The following is a 26,001-nucleotide window of genomic DNA, read 5'->3' on the forward strand; positions in this document are numbered from 1 at the left end:
TACTTTAACTTCTTCTTAACCTCTTGTCTTTTAACTGAATATATCATGTGAGAAACAGTCAAAAATAAGCCAAGCAATTGTGAGTTCTTAAGCAACTAAACCAAGCTGTGTTAGTGATATTTTGGTCCTCAATAAAGATATTGAATTATAGAGAAGAAACCATCAATAGGTAAACAACTTGATGTCTAAAAGTAGTAAGCAACTATGCAACTTAAAGAAATGATAACAAAGAAATAAAGGCTGCAAAACAAAGAAGGTCAGCAACATAGACAAGATGATCACAAGTGTCACTAGCTGTGAAAAAGAAAGAAAAGAAACTGTCCCGGGCACGCCTAAGCAATCTGCAAAACACACTGATCAGTCATGGAAAAGTGCAGAAATATAAATGAGCAGAATTCAACGTTTATATACAGCTATTGTACATGATCGAAACACAACAATCAAAGGCATTCTGTACAACTATTATACATAAAATGATAAAAAGAAATGCAGGAAATTAAAAGCACTGTACAGGCCTTAAGTAAACAGGGGCCCTCTGCCTACTCCAGCCAGCTCAAAGATCAATTACACGCTCAAATGGAGAACAGTCTTCTCATATATTATGTATCAAAATAGAAAGTACAGTGGGGTTCAAAATTACATATCAGTAGCTAACTATCCAGCGTTCAGAGACGCTTTATTTATAGCAAAAAAACAAAACTAACTTAACACAAACTATGCTATTCTATCAGCTGTGTAAAAACACGTAATCTGGCAGCGTCCTCAGATTTAGGCAACGGTCGTGGTGGGCATTAAATCTTCTGTTGGATTTGTGTTTCCCATCATCTTCGTGGCTGAGGAAGAGGCCAGCTGTTCTTCACGTGCTCTAAAACCGAACACGCAGAGCCGTGCCACCGCCAATGACCTTTGTTGACCGTAGTTGCCCCCTCGTTGACCATGGGTTTTTATGACTGGTTTAGCTGAGCTGGAAGGACACACACCATGTCCTTGGTTTCATGAACTTGCCCATGTGGCTCTTCTGCCCAGAGGACACCTGGAACATGTCGTTTAATAAAACAACTGCGGAATCCGGGGTTGGCTGCGGAAACCGGGATCAGCTGCGGAAACCCTGTGTGAGCTGCGGAAAGTGCAGCACTGAACCAAAATTCTAATCCAACAACACAGTCATTAGCATAATTAACAAACCATGTAAAAAGTCCTAAAATACAATGATTTAAGCAATTTGATGGAGGGAATGAGTGACAAAAGGAGGAAATGAATAGGAAAAGGAGGCTGAGAGGATGTGTAAAGAAGTGCAGGTTTGAGGCTCAACATACCCCCACTGTGAAGGTGTTGCATGTCCTCATGCAACCAAAACTTTGTCATTGTTTTTCAGTCCATGTGCTCAGATGCTTCTGCCAAAACATCCAGCCTTCTTCTCTTTCTCCTTGCTGCCAAAATTGTCCTTGGTTTTCTGACTAAACACTTGAATTTCAAATTGATCAAGGCCCTGCTCAGTTTCTTGCATTTTCTCTTCAATTTTCTGTTCTTCTTCTGCCAGAGTCCTAAGTGAAGCATGGTGTTGTCATGGACAATTTTGTCCACCTTGCTTTGTTCTTTCAATGCTTCGTTTTCTTGTTTAATATGCCGGTTCAAGACTTCTAGCTCAAACACCTCTTGTTTTAAAGACTGGACCTGTTCCTCAAGAGGCAATATAGTGCTTGGACCTGCAACTGATTGCTCCAAGGTCTCCAAATAATTGTATGCCTCCTGCTGGTCAGGGTCAGTTTCAGGTGTTCTTCTTGGCCTAAACTCGAATTCTTGAGGACTGTTTTCTCTTTCTTGCTGGAAGGGACTTTCCTCTCGTGGAGGACTTGGCTCAATAACTAGCTGAATTGGAGTCTTTTCAGGTGTGCCTTCTCCCAAATCAATGAAATGTGACTGTTTTTCTTTAGTCACACTCATTCTTTCTTTAATTCTACTGCTTCTTCTCACTTGTGCACTAGTGCTCTTTGGCTGGACACTCTGTTTTTCTTTTTGTTTCTTCTTTGAGAGGGCAGTAGCTTGGAGTTGTACTAGTCTATCAGCCAAGGTTTGATAGTCTTCTTCTATTGAAGGTTCAGGTGATGAATATGATTCTTGAACAATTGTTTTCCCTTTCTCCTTTTTCTGTTTCTTAGTTTTATCTCTCTCTACCTCTTCTTCTTGAGTAGTCTCCTGAGTTTCTACACTAGGAGGATCTTGAGCTGCAACATCTCTTTTCATTCTCCTACTTCTTTTTGGGACTCTAGGAGAGCTGCTAGCGGAAGCTTCAGTTACCTCTTGAAAATGATTCCTGACTAAAAACTTTTCCCATGTATCATTGTTGTTTTTCAATTGGTCCTCTATGAGAATTCTAATGAACCCGTGATGATACAAGTGAGGTTCAATATGGCCTATATTCTTTTGGACAGTGGAACTCATTTTCGTTAGGCTTCTTAACAGAAAATAGGGTAAATTGATGGCATGGCCTTCCATGAAGTTCATCATAATTCTAGCATGGTACATATACATAGTGCCAAAGCGGCCCTCACATGTAACAAACTTTTGAACAAGTAATAACAATGCAGTCCATTCTTCCTTAATTACATGTACAGGAATCCCTTTGGTGAATATTGAAGTGTCCATACCTGGGTTCTTAAGCATATCTTTCCATCCCTGATCTTCCACCACTCTGTTCTTGAACCATCGTTCTCCTAGCTGAGGTAAACCGGTTGCTGTGGCTATGGTATTCTCTGTTACTGTGAACTTCAGGTCTCCCACTTCCACGGTATTTCCATTGAATGATCGAGCAAATGCCTTCGTTACCTCCTTATCATATCCTCTGAATTTTTGAATGAACTTCAACCATTTTGCCTTCTTTAATGCTTCCTTTGTCTGTGGGTATCCTTCTAGATACTTTGAACCTTTAGGTTCAGCTCTAAGCAGTTTCCCCATCTTCGACTCTCAACTTCGGCTGAAGCTTTGACTGTGTATGGATGCTCAAGGAGGATGCTCACGGGAAAAACAGATGGACTACGACTGTAAGTGGAATAGCCGCAATGTAATGCAAGGCAATATGGGTTTGAAATGGAACTGTGGAGTTTGAAACAGAGTTGCGGGGTTTGAAACAGAGCTGCGGGGTTTGCAGCGAAAATGAGAGTGGAAATGGTGTGAGTGCGAGGGAGTAAAAGACAAACACGAGAATGAGTTCAAATGCGTGCGGAAATAGGGTGATAAGAGAATGGAATAACGGCCAAATCCCTTGGAGTCGAGCGGCTTACGCACACGTTTCAGCATTGGCTGCGAAGATCGTGGTGGAGAAGAGACGTAGTACGATAGGTCTCTTCTTCCTTGTACGGCTAATTAATGAAAGCGCAGTCTCGATTTGAGTTTGAACTAAGAGTGATTATGAGACCGTTAGGAGGGTATGAGGTGGATGAAGGATTATCGTGGAGGAGAAGTGGGATGATCTTGCCAAATCATTGCATTTAGTGGCTCTGTCCACGATTTAATAATTATGCATAAAATGACATTTAAATGGTTGTTTGGAAAAAAATTTGATCATACCTTCATAGATTTGCCTTTTGTTGATTAAGGTTGCTGACCCCTTATTGCTTTCTTATCTTGCAGGTGCCTCCCATCCTTGTTGCCCTTGGTGATGTTGATACCTCTGACTGTGATTTTTGAAAACAGAGTACTGCTGCTGTAGAGACAGAGTGATGCTGGCTGCGGAAACTGGTGCGAGCTGCAGAAACTGGTGCGAGCTGCGGAAACAGTTCTCAGCTGCGGAAACTGAAACAACACCCTTCTGTCTATACCAAAAAGTAGTTAGAGAAGACTTAACTAAATGAAATAGTCCTGAGAGGGACTTTATTGGTGAAAATGAAATGAGATGAATGAAATGGAATGAAAATGAAGTGAAATGGAGATGGAGATGGAAGTGAAGTGGATGAACTGAAATGGCGAATGAGATGGAAAGAGAGAGAGACTTTTTATTTGGAAAATATAAAGTGTCAGGTACCCCTGATTTTCACCTTATATTTTCTGCATAAGACTGCCAATTCAAGATTGGTTTTCAGGCTTATACAAGAGATCTTTTTTTTTCTTTTTTTTTTCAACTGAAAGAAACAAAGACTAGGCTGATGGAGGAGAAGAATTCTTCTCCACCAGCCTCATTGCAGAATCTTCTTGGAACATTTTAACAAATTCCTCCTTTGAGAGTGGCTTGTGATAGACTTTCAATCGGTGGCCATTCACAATGAGAGGAGTCTGAAACTCATCAATGGTCTTTACTCGAACTGCTCCATTGTTAAAGACTTCATCAATCTCATATGGTCCAAGCCAATGAGTTTGAAATTTTCCTTTGAAGTCCTTAAACTTGGAATCAAACAATAGTGCCCAATCTCCCTTCTGAAACTTTTTCTCTTTGATGTGTTGATCATGCCACTTAGTTCTTTGGTGCTGAACTAGATCAGTCCTTAAAATTGCATCTTGTCTTATCTCATCTAGCTCATTCAGTTGCTCCATTCTGTGCTTTTGGGCTTCTGATAGATTCATCCCCAACTGAACTGCCATCTTGAAGGTCTTGATTTGAAACTCAATGGGGAGCAGGACTTCTTTCCCATAAACAAGTTCATAGGGAGAATGTCCTGTTGTGTTCCTCCATGTAGTTCTATAGGCCCATAAGGCTTCAGGAAGCCTTTCTGCCCAATCTCTTCTATGAAGATGAACAGTTTTGGTGATGATGCTCTCAAGAACTTTATTTGTGGATTCCACTTGACCATTTGCTTGTGGATGGTATGGAGTAGATTTTCTATGCTTGATTTTGTATTCTTCCATCAGCTTCTCCATCAAGTTAGATGTAAATTGGCTTCCCTGATCTGTCACAATTTCTCTTGGGACACCAAAACGAGTAAAAATATCCTCAAAAAGAAATTGAACAACTGAATTTTCAGTGGCAGAAGGCAATGCCTTTGCTTCTACCCATTTAGTAACATAATCAGTACAAACCAATATATACTTCTTTTGCTTAGATGGTGGGTTAATGGGTCCAATGAAATCTAAAGCCCATTTTTCAAAGGGTTCGATGCATACCTGTGGCTGTAATGGCATTTCATTTGAAGGAGTTGGTCTCCCAACTCTTTGGCAGTTGTCACACCTTTTGACATATTGTTTTGCATCTTTGAAGAGAGAAGGCCAATAATATCCTAAAGAAAGGATTTTATAGGCCGTCCTCTTGTCAGAAAAGTGTCCGCCGCACGGTTCATCATGACATGCCTTAAGGATGTCAGGCATTTCATCTTCCCGAACACATCTTCTGATCACACAATCTAGCCCTGTTTTGAACAATTCATTAGAAATCCATGAATACTTTGAACTTTCCTGAAATAAGTGTGGAGGTAGCTTCCCTGTAACCAAATAGTTAGCAATATCTGCATACCAAGGAGTTTTAGTAGTTACTGCAAACAGATATTCATCTGGAAACTTATCCTCTACAGGAGAATCTTCATTAGTATTTTGGATTCTAGACAAGAAATCAGCTACTGTATTTTGTTTCCCTGGTCTGTCTAACACAGTAATATTGAATTCTTGTAAAAGTAAAAGCCATCTTGTAACTCTGCCATTAGTAACAGGTTTATTCATGAGATATCTAATTGCAGAATGATCAGTATGGACAAAAGTTTCATAGCCGGTTATATAATGTCTAAACTTGTTGATTGCATGAACAACGGCTAAGAACTCTTTTTCAGTCACAGTATAATTTAACTCAGTGGGAGTCAAATTTTTACTGGTGTAGTAAATGGCATAAGGGACCAAATCCTTTTGTCCCAAGACAGCTCCTAGAGCTGTATCTGAAGCATCTGTAGAAATATGGAAAGGAAGTTTCCAATTTGGCCCTCTCAGAATGGGTGCTTCAGATATCCTTGTTTTTAAAGCTTCAAATGCAGATTGGCATTCAGGATCCCATTTGAATTCACAGTCCTTTGTAAGTAATTTGAAGAGCGAAGATGCTATCTTGGTGAAGTTTTCAATAAATCTTCTATAATATCCAGTAAACCCAAGAAAACTTCTAACATCTTTTTGACAATTTGGAATAGGTAACTTGGAGATGACTTCAACTTTTGATCTATCAACTTTAATTCCATCTCCTGAAATATGATTTCCTAAAACAATCCCTTCAGTAAACATCATAAAACATTTTTCATGACTTAATGAAAGATTTGTTTCTTTGCATCTTATAAGGACTTTTTCCAAATTTTCTAATGCCTCTTCAAATGAATTACCATAAACTGTAAAATCATCCATATAGACCTCTACACAATCATGAATTAGATCAGAAAAGATTCCTAATACTGCCCTTTGAAATGTTGCGGGTGCATTACATAATCCAAAAGGAAGTACTCGGTAAGCAAAAGTCCCCCATGGACAGGTAAATGTGGTTTTGTCCTGATCTTCAGGTGCTACCTGAATTTGATTATAACCACTAAAACCATCCAAAAATGAGAAATACTTTTTGCCTGCTAAAGTATCTAACACTTGATCAATAAAGGGCAAAGGAAAGTGATCCTTCAAGGTTTCTTTGTTCAATTCCCTATAATCAATGCAAACCCTCCATTTACCATTCTTTTTAGGTACTGTAACCAAGGGGAAACCCACCGGCTATCTGAAATAGGGTAAATGAAGTTTACATTAAGTAACTTTTTGAGCTCTTCTTTCACTATTTCTCTAAGGTTTGGATTCATCCTTCTTTGAGGTTGTCTGATTGGTCTACTATTTTCCTCAATATAGATGTGATGAATGCAAGTCTTCGGGTCAATACCTTTCATATCTGTATATTCCCATGCAAATGCAGTAGAATGCTTTTGCAAGACTTTGGTTAGCTCTTCCTGTTGTGATTTTTCCAAGTTTCTGTTGATGTTTAGTGTTTTTCCTGGAAAGATCTCAATCGCAGAACTACCAAACTCTTCCATAGAGAAAAGAGACATTTGTCTAGATGATAGACACTCTATGTCAGAATCCAACTGAAATTGTGTGTGGTCATATTCTGAAGATGGTTCAAAATTTTCTAATGTGTTCAGAATTTGACTATCTTCACTAATCTCAGAAATGGTAAAGATAGGTTGTATAGTATCTTCATCATTAACCCACTCATTATCTCCTATTTTTGTGATTGCTTTTGCTGGAGGATATAGATTGAACTTCTTTGTCGAATTACCATCAGAAATATACATATCCCCAAACCTACAACTTATGAAAGCATCAGCTGTGGCTAGCCAAGGTCTTCCTAAAATAAGAGGATGTCCTCCTAGATTACTCTTTGGAATTAAAATCACGAAATCCACTGGATATTCCCAAGAATCTAAGGAGACAGGAATGTCTTCTAATACACCATCTGGTTTGATAATTGATCGATCTGCAAGTTGCAATAAAGTAGGTGTAAAAAGAAGATTAGGAAGTTTTAGCTGTTCCATAGTCTGTCTACTCATAATGTTAATAGCAGCCCCTAAATCAATCAAAGTATTTGGTATTTCTACCCCATTGATATGTGTTTTGACAATTGGACTACCGGGATCTACATATTTCTGCATAGTAATTTTTCCCATCATGATGTCTGCAATTTTTCCTACCAGGTGGATCCTTCTGGTATCTCTTGGTTTCCTTCCTGGTCTTTTAAGACTCAACTCCTTTATTGTTTTTGCTAGAATAGGAATCTCTTTAATGGCTTGTAACAAGGGAATCTTGATACAGACATTCTTCAATTCATCTAGAAAATTATAGTCAGGCAACCAAATTTGTTTTTCCACTCCTTTGTCAATTTGTAATCTTTCAGGAAAAGGAGGTGTGGATAAAGATGTAGGTTGCTCAACTATGGGAGTTGTGGGGGTTGATTCTTTTTCTTTTTCTTTTTGAGTGTTTGGGTTTTGAAGAGATGCTTCAGAACCCTTATTGGCTTCAAGAGACTCTTCCTCAGAAATGCTTTGCTGTTGAGCATTTATAGAAGGTTTATCTAGAACTCTACCTGATCTGAGTTGTACTTCATTAAGAGGAACAATCATATAGGTAGGGAATGGTTGACCTTCCATCATGTAAGCATTTTGAGGGTTTTTATTATTGGGGTTTGGCAATGGCTGAGAAGGAAGTTGATTTGACTTCTGTTGGAATGGAAACAAGAGTTGAGAATTTTGATTCTGTTGAGAAGGTTGTTGTTGTTGAGGAAATGGCAATGATAGTTGTGGACTCTGATTTGGAAGTTGTGGAGCTTGTTGGTTTTGAAAAGATGGAGGATATTGATAGAATTGAGAAAATCTCCCATAAGGATTTTGCATACCTTGTATCCATGATTGAAAAGAATTTTGAGGTTAGGACCAAGGTTGTTGCCAAGGATTCCAATTTGTTTGGGGTTGAAAATTCATAGAGTTGTTAAACCCTTGATTTTGTTGCCCCTGCCAAGGTCTCCTTGCAACAAAACAAAGAGATTCAAGTGTACTTGGATCTTCTTGAAAAACAGCTTTGAGCCCAGGGATTGAAGGACAATCCTTGGTCTCATGATTCTCTGAGCAAATTACACATGTCTCTACAACTTTTGCTTCCAAGGGACATTCCCTTAGAGCATGTTTCTTTCTACACTTTGGGCAAAAGATGGCCAAAGCCTCAGCTTCTGCTTTCTGCTTATTGTGAATCTTAAGGGTGTCTAGTTGTTCACTAAGACTCCCTAAGATGTCAGTTTTAAATTCATCAAGCATACTGCCAATCTTAGCCCTACTTACTGATCCAGTTGCAGATTTATTTGCTTTGATGAGAGAAGGATCTCTAGGCCCTTTTTGAGTTTTGGATTTCTCCCTTGAGAGATGGACACATAATTCTGCTATATCAGAAAGTGGAAGTTGAGATATATCTCCCTTCCCCATCATGTTCAAAAGATCTATCCATTCATCTCTAATGGCTTTTAGTAAAAGGGCTTTCAAGGTCTCCTCATCCAAGTTACTCATTTTTGCTCTTTTCAGATTATATTGAAATCTTTCAATCAATTCCTCCAAGTTTTCATCTTCCTTTTGTACCATTTTGAATACCTCATCCTTATGATTGGTGGGCATACAATAGTCCAGGTACCTATCCAAAAATGTTTGTTTCATGTCATTCCAAGACCTAATGGATTGGGTGAGTAATCCCATGAACCATTTCAAAGCTTGTCCTTTCAATGTTGAAGGAAACAATTTGAGTTTTTGAGAGTCATCCAGATAATCATAAGTTCGACATATGACTTCAAACTCAAATAGAAATGTTTCAGGGTCCTCATTCCTTAATCCATGGAAGTTTGGGAGGACAGATGGTGAGATGTTTTTCATTGTGGCTTGGGAGTCCTCATCGACTATAGGAAACCCAAATGAGTTATCTCCATCCCTATTTCCTCCAATGTTACCTCTACCTCCTCCATTGTTTCCTCCTCCTCCTCTACCTCTACCCCTACCAAATCCAGGTGCTCCTTCTTCTGTCATGGCAGTTTCCCCAGAGACTTCAGAGTTTTCCGGTTCCTCTACTAAGGGTGAACGAGAAGGAATTTCTCCCTCTTCTTCAGATGATTCTACTTCTTCAATTACTATTTGTCTTTCTGTAGAAGGAAGGAAAGGATCTCTTTCTGATTCAAATTCAATAGAAGGCGTGGGAGAGTCAATTCTTGCCTCTTGAATTCTAGGAATCCTAGGGCTAGGAGTGTCAGTTGGAGATGAGGGAGGTGTCTCTTGTCTATTCCTTGAAGTAGATGGACTTGTAAAAATCGAACTCTTAGCTCTAGCTAAAAACCTTCCCCTAGAATCTCTAGCTCTATGCATGTCATTTTTTTATTTTATCTTCAAGTCAGGCTAATAATTCTCTTTCTGATCTTCCAAGTCACTCTAGGTGCAAGAAGAGAGCATACTCAAGAAACTATTAAACCAATAACCTTCTCTTTTCTGATCCTCCAGATCACTCTAGGTGCAAGAGGAGAGCATACTTTGAGAGGTTATTAATTTTCCTTCCTTGAAATTTTCTTAATTTTTTTTTTTAAGAATTGGCTACCTAATTTCACTTCCCCGGCAACGGCGCCAAAATGTTTGGTCAATTTAGTGATGTATAAATTGCAACTTTTAAATGTAAACCCGGGGCTCGTAAGCTGATGAAGTGATGTGTATTGTATGTACTTAGGCAACTGTTTCTTAAGTTTTTGTCGTTTTTAACTTTTTAAGTTTGTTTCCAAATATATTTCTCCTACAATGATGTGATGGAAATGAAATGAAGTGAGTGAAGTGTGTGTGATTGTGATGAGTTCTAAATGATTTATTAAAGCTTTAAAAGTAATCTACAAGAAAGCTTTGAACAACAACTGAAATGAAATCAACTCTTAAAGGAAAATGAAGGCATCAAATAAAAGACTAATGACATTGGTCCAGTATCTATGCTACTGCAAGAAAATGAAGATGAAATCTATGTCAAGTCTAGCTAAAACTAAGTAATATGAAACTGAAGTAAATCTACATAAAAGAAAGACTAGTCACAAATACTTTAACTTCTTCTTAACCTCTTGTCTTTTAACTGAATATATCATGTGAGAAACAGTCAAAAATAAGCCAAGCAATTGTGAGTTCTTAAGCAACTAAACCAAGTTGTGTTAGTGATATTTTGGTCCTCAATAAAGATATTGAATTATAGAGAAGAAACCATCAATAGGTAAACAACTTGATGTCTAAAAGTAGTAAGCAACTATGCAACTTAAAGAAATGATAACAAAGAAATAAAGGCTGCAAAACAAAGAAGGTCAGCAACATAGACAAGATGATCACAAGTGTCACTAGCTGTGAAAAAAGAAAGAAAAGAAACTGTCCCGGGCACGCCTAAGCAATCTGCAAAACACACTGATCAGTCATGGAAAAGTGCAGAAATATAAATGAGCAGAATTCAACATTTATATACAGCTATTGTACATGATCGAAACACATCAATCAAAGGCATTCTGTACAACTATTATACATAAAATGATAAAAAGAAATGCATGAAATTAAAAGCACTGTACAGGCCTTAAGTAAACAGGGGCCCTCTGCCAACTCCAGCCAGCTCAAAGATCAATTACACGCTCAAATGGAGAACAATCTTCTCATATATTATGTATCAAAATAGAAAGTACAGTGGGGTTCAAAATTACATATCAGCAGCTAACTATCCAGCGTTCAGAGACGCTTTATTTATAGCAAAAAAACAAAACTAACTTAACACAAACTACGCTATTCTATCAGTTGTGTAAAAACACGTAATCTGGCAGCATCCTCGGATTTAGGCAACGGTCGTGGTGGGCATTAAATATTCTGTTGGATTTGTGTTTCCCATCATCTTTGTGGCTGAGGAAGAGGCCAGCTGTTCTTCACGTGCTCTAAAACCGAACACGCAGAGCCGTGCCACCGCCAATGACCTTTGTTGACCGTAGTTGCCCCCTCGTTGACCATGGGTTTTTATGACTGGTTTGGCTGAGCTGGAAGGACACACACCATGTCCTTGGTTCCACGAACTTGCCCATGTGGCTCTTCTGCCCGGAGGACACCTGGAACATGCCGTTTAATAAAACAGCTGCGGAATCCGGGGTTGGCTGCGGAAACCGGGATCAGCTGCGGAAACCCTGTGTGAGCTGCGGAAAGTGCAGCACTGAACCAAAATTCTAATCCAACAACACAGTCATTAGCATAATTAACAAACCATGTAAAAAGTCCTAAAATACAATGATTTAAGCAATTTGATGGAGGGAATGAGTGACAAAAGGAGGAAATGAATAGGAAAAGGAGGCTGAGAGGATGTGTAAAGAAGTGCAGGTTTGAGGCTCAACAATAACCAGCCCTTAAGTTCACTCGATAAAACTCCTCAGTGTACTCCCTCACTGTCATTCCTTTTTGTTTCAGATTTTGCACTTGTCTGTGTAGTGCAATCTGATAGTCTTTCGGCAGAAATCTGCCCTTCAACTTGGCCACCATCCTTGACCAGGTTTTGATCGGCAACTTGTTCAATATCCTTCTCTCTATTTGGACATTGTCCCACCACAGGGCTGCGTGTCCCTTCAACTTCGTCGCAACGAACTTAACTCTGTGGTCTTCACTGACCTCCTCACACTCAAAATACTTATCCAGCTCACTGATCCAATCCAATAGAACCTCTATGGACAGGCTGTCGTCATAATTTGGGAGTTTTGGTTTGGGTTTACTGCTTGCCACTAAGACAGATCTCAACAGTCTCATTTCTGGGCCCTCTCCATCTGATCCATCTGTTGTCGCTTCAGCTTCCTCTTCGTTGTCATCGCCTACCTCTGGATCCCTTCTTCTCCCTGCTTCGACTGCCTCCAAACGGGCAGTAAGAATCCTAATCTCCTCTCTCAGTCCTTCCTCTGCTATCCTCTGAACACCTCTTCCATGACCTCTCCTTCCTACCTCCATTTCTTTAGTCAATTTCAACCTGCTCTGATACCACTATGATGGGACCAACCCAACATTGTTCAGACTAATCAACAATTAAATGATTTAAGTGTGATTTAGCTGTGGATTAGTTTATGATTACCAATGTTCTCGGATTTTTCTGGAAAATGATAGGTGGAATTTATGTATGCAATCAATATTGTGTACTATACCTCGGGTCGCGTTTCCCGCTCCTCAATGCTTAGTCAGTGTTGTCTCTCAGTTGTAGCTAGCGTCCTGGTCGTTTTGTTAGCATAGGCTTCCTTGGTTATATGATTGTTGGCTGTAACTTTTAATGTGTGGGAGCCGTTTCCCAAAACCCTCACCTAGGGTTTGTCGACCGTCGGCTATGTGACTGTTTCTGGTTTATTCTAGAACTCTGCTATGTATGCTCATACATTTCATCTTATAATTTAAAGAAAAAACTTTCAGGAAAACATTGGTTTCGATTTACCTTGTTTTAATGATGATGATTGGTTGTCGTTCCATCAATTCTGACTTCGACGCCTTCGAATTATGATTGTTAATTTTCAACTGTGTTTGTAATTTTTTTTTCCACGAACATAAAGTTCTGTAGTTGCTCTGGTAATTTGTTCTGGTGGTCTATTTTAAAGTTAAGAAGATAATGTATGGCCTGTATGTGATTAACTCATTCAATTGATTTGTCTGCGTTCGTTCCTGTTTATTCCATGTCGATTTCTTCTATGGGATTCAAACCCTCATTCTGGAAATGTAACTCTGTCTCACTCTTTGGACTCTATTTCTTAGAAAAGAAAAATTAAATAAACCTGTATGTAAGCATTGTATTGATTACTTTGATGTTCAGTGAATTAGGAAGCAAAACGAAAATACTATGGATACACAGATGGATTCGAATTGTCTGTTCTTTTCTTATTGTTGCTTGAATGCTAAAAATGCTTAACCCTTTCAATGGATTTTTTCATGTACATTTATAGTCTCTGTTCACAGTTACCTGAACTATGTAGTTACTGTTGTAAGTTGTATTTCTATTTAGTTACATAACGATGCTTGCATTTGGTTCTGCTTTTTGACAAGATTTTACATCAAACACATTTTGTTTTTTTCTCCAAAATGACAGAACAGTTATTAAATTTCTATTGATTAAAGACAGGCAAACTAATGACCCTAACCGACCAAACTGTCCCTAACTAGTACTGAAATTAAAAGTAAACAAAATCTTCCACCCTACTTTGACAAACTATCATAAAAATAAAAAAAATTGTTAACACAACTTCCATCTTGGTGGAGACCAACACCTGGTCATGATGCCCTAGCTGGATGCTCCTGCATCAGGGGACCAATGGCATTTGTATAGAGGAGCGAAAGTACACTTAGACCTAGGAGCTTAGGGGAAAAACAATGTGTGTTCGGAACCAGGATTCAAGGTTCCAATAAGGGAATATTCCATAAAATATTATAAGAACCATGTAATCTGCATGGAGTATTTTAGATTCTATGAGAGGCCATAGTTGTAGGTGATAGAATATAGTCAAGTTTATACTCAAATTTCTCATAATTTCAAGGGGATTTTATTGGTGCAACCTGTTTTTGGATCTAAGCAAGCCAATTTCAGGTCACTCCTTGGATTGGAGGTATAATGATGTATTTTCCCATGTACTCCTCCTTATTTTTGCTGAGATGAATGAGGAGGCCTCCCCACTTGTTGAAAATAGAAACAAGAAATGTTGAAAATAACATCAAGAAAAATCCTAATTTAATTTTGTCCTTAAATTAAATTGGGAATAAAATTGTAATTCCACATCTCATGACAGATTATATTAGTTAACTAAATTAATTTGACTTAGTTGGCTTAGTTAATTCGAGTTGAGAGTCAAACTAGAGTCATGTAGAGTGTCTCCTACATTATAGGAATTCTGATTGAGTTTATTTTGAGTTGTAATTAATCAAATCAGTGTAACTAATTTAAATTCAGTTAAACTAGTTCCAACTGTTGGAGAAAATAGTGGGAGGTCTAGGAGTGTGGTGCTGCCTGAAGTGCAGTATGGTGTTGCATGAAGTCCATTGTGGTGTAGCCTGAAGTGCAGTGTGGTTTTGCTTGAAGTGCAGTGTGGTGTTGCTTGCAGTGATCAACCAGTAAACTGAAGATTCATTCATAATTAACTCATGCATGTCATATCAAAGAAAGACCCAGTTGAGATTGGAGTTCAGGGATAGTTTATTGTCAATTGTATGATCATCTGAATTGTATAGCTGGTGCATGCAGTCAGAGGAAGAGCGTAAAGGAACTGAAAAATCCAATGGAGGAAAATTCCTATTAAATAAGGGTATAATTCTTCATTGAACAATGCAAATAAATAGAGACTTGGGAAAGAAGAAAATTGGTTAAGTATTGGCCTGGGATTGTCTAAGACGAAGTGTGACAGATAGAGATAGTGCAGAGGTTGATCGGGCTTGAGCAAAGCATTGTAATCTTCTCATATTTTATGACTAATGCAATATATAGATAACAGAGGTTTTTAGTTGTGGCTTTCCCCATGAAATCATTGTGTTAAGTGTGATTGAATTTTTTCTCTTCTATTCTTCACGATTTCATTGATTGTTTATTATTTCTGTCGATGAGTAGAGTAGATTCAAGTCCTTTTTTTAGCATATTAAAATTAGCAGTTTGAATCTATAAGGAATTTCTACATGGTATCAAAGCTAGATTTGTAGAAATTTCTACATGGTATCAGAGTTAGATTTGTAGAAATTTCTACATGGTATCAAAGCTGAAATCATAATAGAAGAGAAGAATCTGAATTTGTCCTTTCATGTTGAAGGAGATCTAGTTCAAGGAATATCCAGAAGACCCTATGTGCAAACTTCTTAATGGAGCTAGAAGGCTGCTAGTGGGCAGATCAATGAGCCAAAGTTTAGTGACACAAAAAGGAGTTTTGATCATTGATATTGGAAGAATGAAGAGTAGAGAGATTTCCCTCACTGTAATCGAGACTCAGAGGGAGCATCCCTATGGAAGCTAGTACTTTAGGATCTGAGGAGATTAGACTCATTATTCTAGTAGTTGCAGCAACAGTGTGGAAGTAGCAGAAGAGCAGTAACATCAACAATATAAGTAGATCATATTTCTCTATGCATGTAACCATACCTCCAGGAGTGAGGTGGGGCGATTTAGATCCTTAGTCTTAGAATTGCAGAAATTTGGGTAAGGTCCATTGAGGTGTTTTTCGTCACATGAATAATTACCTTGCTACGAGGGGCCCACAATATTCAGTAGTAGGAGGATCAACGCCAATCAGATACTAAGGAGTGCAGAGCAGATTTGACAGCAGAGCAAGAGGCTCGGTAGTAGAGTTAGAAGTAGAAATCTTTTCCCAGTAGACAGTGGTAGATTGATTCAATTTATTTTGTTTAGATGCCTTTTTTGGTTGCAGATGTTGCAGTAGCAACAACAACAATGACAAGAGTTGTATGCAGAACATTTTAAAGTATTGGATTGGGATAGATCTGAGTCCATTTCTTGTTGAGAGGGAGTGTTGAAAATCACAACAAGAAATGTTGAAAATAATAATTAAGAAAAATCCTAATTTAATTTTGTCCTTGAATTAAATTGGGAATAAAATTGTAATTCCACATCTCATGACAACTTGTATTAGTTAAATAAGTTAATTTGACTTAGTTGGCTTAGCTAACTCAAGTTGGGAGCCTAACTAGAGTCATGTAGAGTGTCCTCTACATTATAGGAGCCCTAGTTGAGTTTATTTTGTGTTGTAATTCATTAATTTAGTCTAACTGAGTTAAATTAAGTTAAACTAGTTCCAACTATTGGAGAAACTAGTGGGAGGTCTAGCAGTGTAGTGTTGCCTATAGTGTAGTATGGTGCTTCCAGAAGTGCAGTGTGGTGTTGCTTGAAGTGTAGTGTGGTGCTGCTTGCAGTTATCAATCAGTAAAATGAAGATTCATTCATAATTAACTCATGCATGTCATATCAGAGAAAGACCCAATTGAGATTGGAGTTCAGGGATAGTGTACTATCAATTGTATGATCATCTGAATTGTACAAATGGTGCATGCAGTCAAAGGAAAATCCTAAAGGAATTGCACAATCCAATGGAGGAAAATTCCTATTAAATAAGGGCCTAATCCCTGATTGAACAACACAAGGAAACATGGACTTGGGAAAGTAGAAACTTGGTTAAATATTGGCCTCAGATTGTCTAGGAAGAAATGAGATAGATAGAGATTGTGCAAAGGCTTCTTAGTCTTGAGCAAAACATTGTAATCTTCTCATATTTTTTTACTAATGCAATATACAGATAGCAGGGGTGTTTAGTTGTGGCTTTCGCCAGGAAATCATTGTGTTATGTGTGATTGAATTATTTCTCTTATATGCTTCATGATTTCATTGATCATTTATTATTTCCACTGATGAGTAGAGTAGATTCAAGTCAATTGTTTTGGCACATTACAATTAGCAGTTTGAATCTACAAGGAATTTCGACACCACTATTAAAGAATGACATGAAGATGTAGTCCACACTAGAAAAACTCCATTAGCAAATTTTTGTGTGCATTGTTTTTATGGTCTCATTTATGTTTCCTCTTTAATTTTTTGCACATATGGGTTTTATGCTCTTTTTCATGCAATTCTATAAACATCAATGAAGTAAAGATCCTAAATCAATTGGCAAGCAAGACTATCATAAGATTATGGTGTCTATAATGTCATTTCCAACAGTAAGTTATAGGCCTCGTGGGTCCTCTTGATTGAAGAAATATTCCCTCCTAAGGTATATGCCCCAAAGAAGTAAATGGTCAAAGTACCCCAAGTGGAGTTATCAAGGAAATCTACAAGTGGCATAAGATTAAATAGCCCTTGCAAAAGTGTCATCTCTCTCTACTAACAAAGGAAAGGAAGGAATTATTTTTTTAAAGGGTTTTAAATTATTGTGAATACTATTTTCTAATCGAAATTATGAGTCCCAACCACTTCTATAAAAAAATTGATTTAAAGATGATGTCGTCCCTCTCCCTAGTACCCTTTAATGTGTTATAAAAGTGGTGCACATCTTGTGTTTGGATGTATCAAGTAATTATTTTAGATATATAAAACCACATACCAGAGTTAGGAGAGGATGTGGTTAAGAATCGAAGGAGAAACAAAGCCATCGTTATTTTTGTTATGGTACATATTGAACGTGATATATCTGGGTGTTTTTTGGGCGTTTTTTAATTGCATTGTTCAGGTACAAGTTATGATTTAATCCGTAGAATATTTTAGAGTATTCAAATATCCATTTGTTCTGGTATAGAGTAATGGGCTCTGATCGTATATGGAATAATTTCATTTCTGGCACAAAGGTACATCTTGTGGTCTGAATTCTAAGGATATGATTTGGTTCCAATGCATCGTGATCGTTGTTGAACATTCGTGGAAAAGAAAAACTTATATAAATTTTTTTGTTAGTTGTTGTGAAGTTTTTGCTATGGTATTAACCTGTTTTCGGTGCGGACTTTTTGCTTTGACTATTGTATGAATCTGAGTAGCTACGAACCTTTTGTTTTGGCCATGCGGAAATCGTTATGGATATTGTGTAACCATAATTGGTGAGATTAAAACTTGATTATATGGTGGAGTCATAGTTAAATGTTTGCGTAGGCTAAAAGTCTATGGATTAATTACATAGCAGTGGAAAAGTTCAATGCTTATTTACAATCCGACTACAAAAATCGGAGGCCAAAAAGATTGGTTCTGATGGAAAAGCTCCACTAGTCTAGTCATATTCAACAGAAGCCGAGTTTAAAGTTTGGTTATAATTGAGGCCAAATGTCTGGTTATATTCAGTGGAATTCCGAGTTCAACTTTTAGCGGAAGTTTGGTTTGATGATGGAGTCCAATTTTGGAAGAGGTTGAAAGCTTGGTTTGGCAATATATTGTGGAGATCGTTACTCACCCTAGCTATTTGTAGCAGAGGTCAAAACGTTTTGGGTTGGAAACATATTGTAGATATTGCTATTTGTTTTGAAAAATGTAACAGGGATTATCCCTTATCCATATGTCTTGTAATTACATGCAGCAAAGGTTGTGTACAATTCATTTGTGAAGGAAATGATCACAGGGTTTGTGGATTTATAGTTCAACAATGAGTGACATATCAAAACCAATATAATGACATGATATGGTAAGCAACCATTGTGTGGCTTAGTCGGTCATGAAACTGTATTATGCAGTAGAACTCTATTGTTAAACCTATTCATTGAAAGTGTTGGGTTCGCTAAATGAATGAAACATACATCTACTCACATTAATATTTGGTGAAGTTTGAGTTAAACATTTGACAAAAGCAGAGTTTCGTAGCTCAACCAGTCAGAGCATTGGTTGTATGGTTTACCGAGGGAGACTGACACGTAGGATAGATGGTTAATGTAAAACATGGGATGATATTCCAAGTTAACTCATTTATAATAAAATGCACGCATAAATCTCAGCGTAAACACGAGTTGATACGTTGATTGATTTTTATTTTCATATTACTATTTTCACATTGTTAACAAGTTAGCGGTGTGCATTTTGTTGCATTAGTGCTATATTTTTTCCATGGTATAACCATTAATTTTATATATCGGTTTAAATGTTTTTTTTAGCATTTGAGCTCATTTTTTAAGTTAATTTCGAAATTGGAAGAAACTCCATGATTTTCATTTGAAGGCTTGAAAATTCCTTTGCACTATATTTGATGACAAGAATTTATATGGCATAGTTTTAAGGGCTTTTGAGCAAAGGAGTGATAATAGTTGTAAATTGTGATAGAATTTACCACTACGGTGGTTTCAAGGATTGTAGTGGCAGTGGTTGTAGGTTGTAGTTTTATTGCAGTAGAAGTATGTGTTGTTGATAGTAGTGATTGGACAGTGATAAGAGCAATGACTATGAAGTATAGTGATCAGGCGTAGTGATTGAATAAGGAAACCAATGTGATCTATCATATTCATTTATTTTTCATTTTCAAGGTGGCATGGTGTTACAAGGCTGAGATTGGAGTCTCCTTTAGGTTGGAGCCTCCTTCTAGTTGGAGTGGGTAAACCAAGGTGTTAGAGAATCCTTTCAGTTGGAGCTAATAAACTAGGGGTTTGGAGCCTCCATCTAGTTGGAGTTAGTAAACCAAGGTAAGGGAGCATCCTTTCAGTTGGAGTTGATAAATTAGGGGGTTGGAGTGTCCTCCTAGTTGTTGTTGGAGAATTATGCACACCAAGGTTTGATAATGGAGTTCATCTTGTGTGGATTACATCTTTGGGTCTTGCTTCAATAGTGGGGAGGTTACTTCATTCATCTTGTAACAAAGAAAGACATGTACATGGAAAAATACATTAATATACCCCCAATCCTAAGAGTGACTTGAAATTCGGCTACCCAAATTGCAGCAAGCTCAACATCAGTATATATGTCTCATCTCCCTTCGAATTTTGACTGTAAACCTGACCTACTTTTGACAAGTGCATTTCTGTCTCAAACTTTGTGCCCAACATTTAATGATGAAAGCAAGTTTTTGCTATGATCCCTAAATTTTTCTACTAAATGCAAAATCTAACTGCACCATTGTGAACTTACAAAATTTTAATTAAAATGAGTATAACTTTAACTACATTCTTACACTTACAGTTCTGGTCCCACATAGAATCTAGAAAATTCCTCAAAAATTTTGCATAAACGATTCCTTGAATATTTTGTCTCGAAATTCATGCAAACATGGTTCCGCCATGTGAAGGGCTGTGCTCCCCCTGCTCCGCCGGTCTCGTTTGGTTGCTCATGGCTCCGTCGGCTAGTTAGATGAATGAGGGCACATATAAATATTTTGGCACCGACAGTGATTCCAAACGCTAGTGTCGCCGACACATTGATAATTTTCCCAGTTGTTAAGGGCATGACTTAGAGTTAAATCCACGCGGCTTCCGACGACGTTTGTTTGTTTTACAAAATTGATATCGGTTGTTAATACAACGGCCCATAAATTTGCGGCATCAAATACATGTAGGGAAAATGCTATTTCCAACCCCATAGCCTCATTAATGCGGGGCTACATGTGCAGGAGATAGCCACCTCACGTTTAGATAATAAAAAAAAAACGGCGTAGTACCCACCTCGCGTGTTATAAACTCCTATCTCCTGTGCATGTAGCCCCGCATTAATGAGGCTATGGGGTTGGAAATAGGAGTTGCCATACATGTAGCCACCGGTTTTAAAACTTAGTCTAACCGTTAGACATACGGTCAAATACATTACCACAACAATTAAATATATGGTCATAAGCCATATAATATCCTTTCTCGGTTTACAAATGGTATGTCCCCGATATATGTTCCCAATATATGTTGGGTTTAATTCAAAACATATTTACACCGAAGGTGTTCTCTTTTGAAAGAGCTCACCACCGACTTTCGTCTCCCTTTTCATTTTCTATCGTTCGTTAGAAAAACATGTGTCATTATTTTCGCCCGTTGATTTGACTACTGCACTCGCTGAGGAGAATATTATGTAATTATTGCCACGTTCAGCCTTTCCCAACACGAAAACTGGCCTCTCGTCTGCACAACACGAAAACTAGCCCCTCGTCTGCACAATTAACATGAGCGAATTTTCTGGTGCACGACCTCTGTCCCTGTAGGAAAACAGGAGGCGGGGCAAGGTTTTCCGATGTCCAATCATGGTAGACCCCTTGACCTTCTGAGCCAGCCAGCACCTGTACATATTTTCCTTGGCTGCACCAAATCAGGGGGCCAAGAAGTCATCTTCAACATTTCTTTAGTGTGGTAAGCTTAGGCCAGGTGGAACTCTCTTGGTCTTGAATCAAATGAAATGGAAAAAGATTCCAACTTACTTTGACCCAAATCAAATTAATCAGATTGCATTTTGCACGATTCGTCAGCGTGCCAGACATTTTCGATTCCAAGGCTACCTAAGATACCTTGCCTTAAATTAAATCGAGCTAAACAAATGGCGAACAGAAGCTGACAGGGACCTTCAAACTTTGATGATGAGAACTAAGTCGATACAAAACTTGTGCACCTGGCTCGTTGCATTCATCTTTCTCTGTTTTCTACCTTGTTTTCTTTTCGACAACTCTGTATTTCACTGATGCATCTCCATAATCATTTGTTAGTTCTTAATTTTGGAAATTGCGGATGATTGACCAGATTTGAGGAAAACCAGCATTAATAGTACTATAGGAATTTTCTTCATTTGGGGCTGATATTGAAGCCTTCCCGGCTTTGACGAACCTCCTGTGATTAATTTATGTTTCAAAACAAGATTTAAAGTTCTCAGTATTTTGTTTAGAACTTAAAAGTGTTCGTGTGTATGTTTTACTGTTAAATTAATTAAGAAACAATGTTGTTAGGGCTCATACTACTGGTATTTCAGTATTTTTTTGTAAACGCTAAGATGTTGGAGTTCAGATATTTTTTTTATTATCAATATAGAAAATTTAGGCTTTGTTTTGGACAGAATGATAAGTCTACTATGTGCAGTAATTCGACCGATTTACATGCCATTACACAGGCCGAGATTTCTGTATTTGTATGCAAATCCTTTTGTTTTGAAGGAATTTCCATTTCTGAGTTGTGTTTGAGAGCTCTTTCCTTAGCTCCACAAATGAAAAGAGAGTTAGAAGATCTATTTAAATCCCAAAATAGAAAAATTAAATGTGAAATCAAACTTGAATAGGATGGAATATACAAATCATTCATCCAGTTCTTTTGAGGTTGAAAATTACCGTTGTTCAACGCTTGAGTTCGTTGCGTTAATGATATGCATCACATGGGAAACCTGTGTAATAGCAGAAATGTTTAACCATAGCCATGCGAGAGCTATGGCATGGATCAAAACCCGTCCAACCGATGATCCCATTCTACTAGCAGAGCCAAATACTGTGAAATAATATTTGGCAAGTACGAATATCTGCACACATGCCTTTCTTTTATAGCAACAGGCAGTATAAACAATTCTAAAAGAATACAAAGAACTTCAGAGAATATGAGTCAATCAAGACGCCCACAACAAAGAACCAGTATTTTTTCACAAGGCGGTAGAAAGTGAAAGGATTGTGTTTGTTATTTTTAGTGCACACTGATATGGACGATGTTCTCAAGGCTCCTGCTACACAATAGAAATTCCTATGAAGTCCAAACACATGCTTTTTCTTTAAAGTTGTGACCATCAAGGAGGAAGGGTTGGTACTAGGACATGTGACAGAAGTCTCTAACTTCTTTTGCGTTTCATTTGTTTTTTTAGGTTTAATATTTCCATGTAAGTCGATTACCGTAAGGATGCCAATTTGAACACTAGTTTCATGGGATTTCATGATCATGATTTCTATAGGAGCAAATGTTTTTCCAAAAACCAATTACAAATTAATATGAATATTTAATACAAATTGAATGGTATTGAATGGGTAAATGATCAAAAATAATGTTTTAGTGATTCTTATTTGTGAGTTTTACGGAGTTAGAGATGATGATATGTAGTGCAGTGAAATTGAAAAGTTTTAATGTGTATTTATGCATTTTTTTTAAGCCAATGTATAATTTCATTGAAATAGATTGTAATAAGGTTTAAATATTACAATTTCTTAATTTATTTGATGAAAGATTTTTTTATTTGGAATTTTACATTTTTATACTTTACCAAAATATTTTACAATATTTTTATTGTAAATTATATTTTGACTTAATAATATATTGGATGAAATTATTGGTGTTGTTACATTCAATTTAAATAATCATCTTCACTATTTTGACATATCCAAGGAAATATAATATCAAGGGAATTATAATTCATGAAAAAATATGGAGGGAAGTTTTCAGATTACACACAAGTAGGCTCTTAAGTGGGTATTTTAATAGATGTAGTTTGTGTTAGATCTAGCTTGGTGATGTCTTTCTCTAGAATTTTCCTCGAATAATCATAATGGAGGGATATCTATGAGAAATAACTTAGATTCCTTACATTTAGGTCTTGTGACAAATTTTTCATCACAATGATAATGGACATTGAGAAGTTGATGTTCTACTGCTTATGTTGAGGTTAACTTGTGTTGTTGAAAACAGTTGACTCCAGTGTGTTTGAGTTGTTGAGTTGTAGAACCAAATTAAAGATAAGGTTCAACCTTTATTTGTTTCCCAGATTAAGCTATCATGAAGAATTTATGTTTTGTTTCCCAAATAAAACTAACATGAAGATTTTTTTTTTAAGCTTATTATAGAAATGAAAGTTTGCAAGAATTGCAAATGGTTGTTTAGGAAATATTTGGTATTTAAAATTGTGAAAATCTTGATTATTATTTTAAAACTCAACATTTTGATTGTAATATTTAGATTTGTTTTATTACAACTTTTATTTTTTTTGTAAATCATTACTTTAAATATAATTAAATTTATTGAGTTGTAATATTTATAAATAAAAATTTATGAGTACCTGTGTTATTTAAAGACTTTTTGAAATTATGTAACTGATTTTTAATTCTAAAATTTAGTTATGAACTTAGAATTTAGTTATGAGAATGCATTCAGCAGTGAGCTCTATTTTTCACAAGATGATCTTCCCAAATCTTCTATTTAGTTATGAGAATGCATTCAGCAGTGGGCTCTATTTTTACAAGATGATTTTCCCAAATATTTTATGCCTTCGGTGTATATTTGCACCTTTAGGGGCAATTGCTAGTTAATATCCTTTTTCGGTTTACAAATGGTTATAATTTCTTTCATGTCCCCAATATATGTTCCCAATATATGTTGGGTTTAATTCAAAACATATTTAATATATGGTTTCGTGGGGTGTAATCAAACCATTCGTTGGTTTTAAGATTTATTCTATAACCAATCCAGAACCTTTACAACAAGAACCATATTTGTTTATATATATATATATGAACTTTGTCTCATAGGATCATTTTAATATTTATTTTCTTGTCTTTTGTAGGACCAAAGGAGTTAGTGATTGAACGTCATTTTGTAAGCCAACAGTTTGCTGACATGTAAGCCGTGGGTCTCACTTGCTCACTGGGATGCCATGTGGCATGTTGTGGTCTTCTCTTTCCCTGCTTGTCCTATCAACTTCAAATTGTGATACGTTGGTGATACAAACTCTAATTTGAATGTTATTTGCATTATTGGAATCGTAACGATGAGCACAACAACTTGGTCTTGGTTTCACTACATTTTGAAGACTTTGATTTTTTAGGTTTTCTAGAGCCACCTCAATCAATGATGATAGAGAGGTATCTGACCACCAATGTCTCTGTGAGGAATCAAACCCAAGAGAGATCAAAACCCAAAAAATAGATAACCATTCACTTATTGTAAGCAAATCTAATTAATTTACATAATAAAAAGCCACAAAAAAGATGGATCTTATAACAAACACTGGGTGAGAAAAAACATGTGCCAAAAAACTGAAAAAAATTCCAAATAAAACCCTAAAAAGAAGGCTCCAACACTCTGGTGCATAGAAAATTGAGCAACAATAGGCTAACAACACTCAGTTGCAAAGTTAACTAAGCAACAGAAGGGGCTTCAATGCTCTGGTACTAACTAGAGTGGGGCACTCGAAGGGAAAAACTTAGATCCTAAGCTTTTAAGCACCACGGTTTCAAATCCAAGCTAATTATATGACTTATAACTACTATATAATGCCAAGGAAAAAAAAAAAAAAACCATTTCTAGAAGCACATTTAAAGACTACAAAAATGTGCCCACTAGGATGTCCCCGGTGGATTTGCCAATTCTGTTTAAGAGAGAATTTCACTTGCAATAACAAGTTACTTTACACCCACCAGGCATGTCCAAGACCTGCCTAAACAAAGGGAGTTGTAGTCAAAGCATAATATAATTCAAGAAAATCCTCATGCATGCACATTCAGACAAAAAAATCACAAAGAGAGTGCAAGGATTGTACCTTTCTATCGTGAGAAAAGTCTCTAGTTGTTGTAGCCATCTTGAGGGGAATCCTTTAGAGATCTACACTCATATCCCTACTCCTGAATACCTGCACACAACATAAAATCACCAAGACTCTATACCTTGCAAAAATTATTAGTACGTACATATATAAACATATCCATAATCAACATGCAAATACAAATGAAGAACATGAGAAAATGGGGAAGAACATAAGTTAAGCTTGTATTATACCAATAATTTGTTGTACATAATTGCGCTCTCTTGAGGTCTTTCACTGTAGTCTCCTCCTCACCAACACTCATTGTCCACTAAACCTATAATGCTAGCTTATTGCAGAGAGGAACTATGGCTAAATACTCCAACAGTGCGTCGACACATGTTTCCTTTTTTCCTCCCTTGTGATCTATGGAGAGCTTACTTTTATAAATTTTCTCAAGTGGTGATCACATCGAATGTAGACATTTTTTGACCATGTCTAGTCCTTTGATCCTTATCTTCACTAAGTGATCAATTTTAACCTGATCCAACCTTATCCATGCAATTTTGTGCTCTTTTTCTCCATCATAGTGTTATTAAGGTGTTGTTGGTTCTCTGTTGCTTG

Source organism: Pinus tabuliformis, chromosome 1_1 (genome assembly GCF_031772625.1).
Source record: "Pinus tabuliformis cultivar Carrire ecotype Pingquan chromosome 1_1, CPIR1, whole genome shotgun sequence".
NCBI lineage: Eukaryota > Viridiplantae > Streptophyta > Pinopsida > Pinales > Pinaceae > Pinus > Pinus tabuliformis.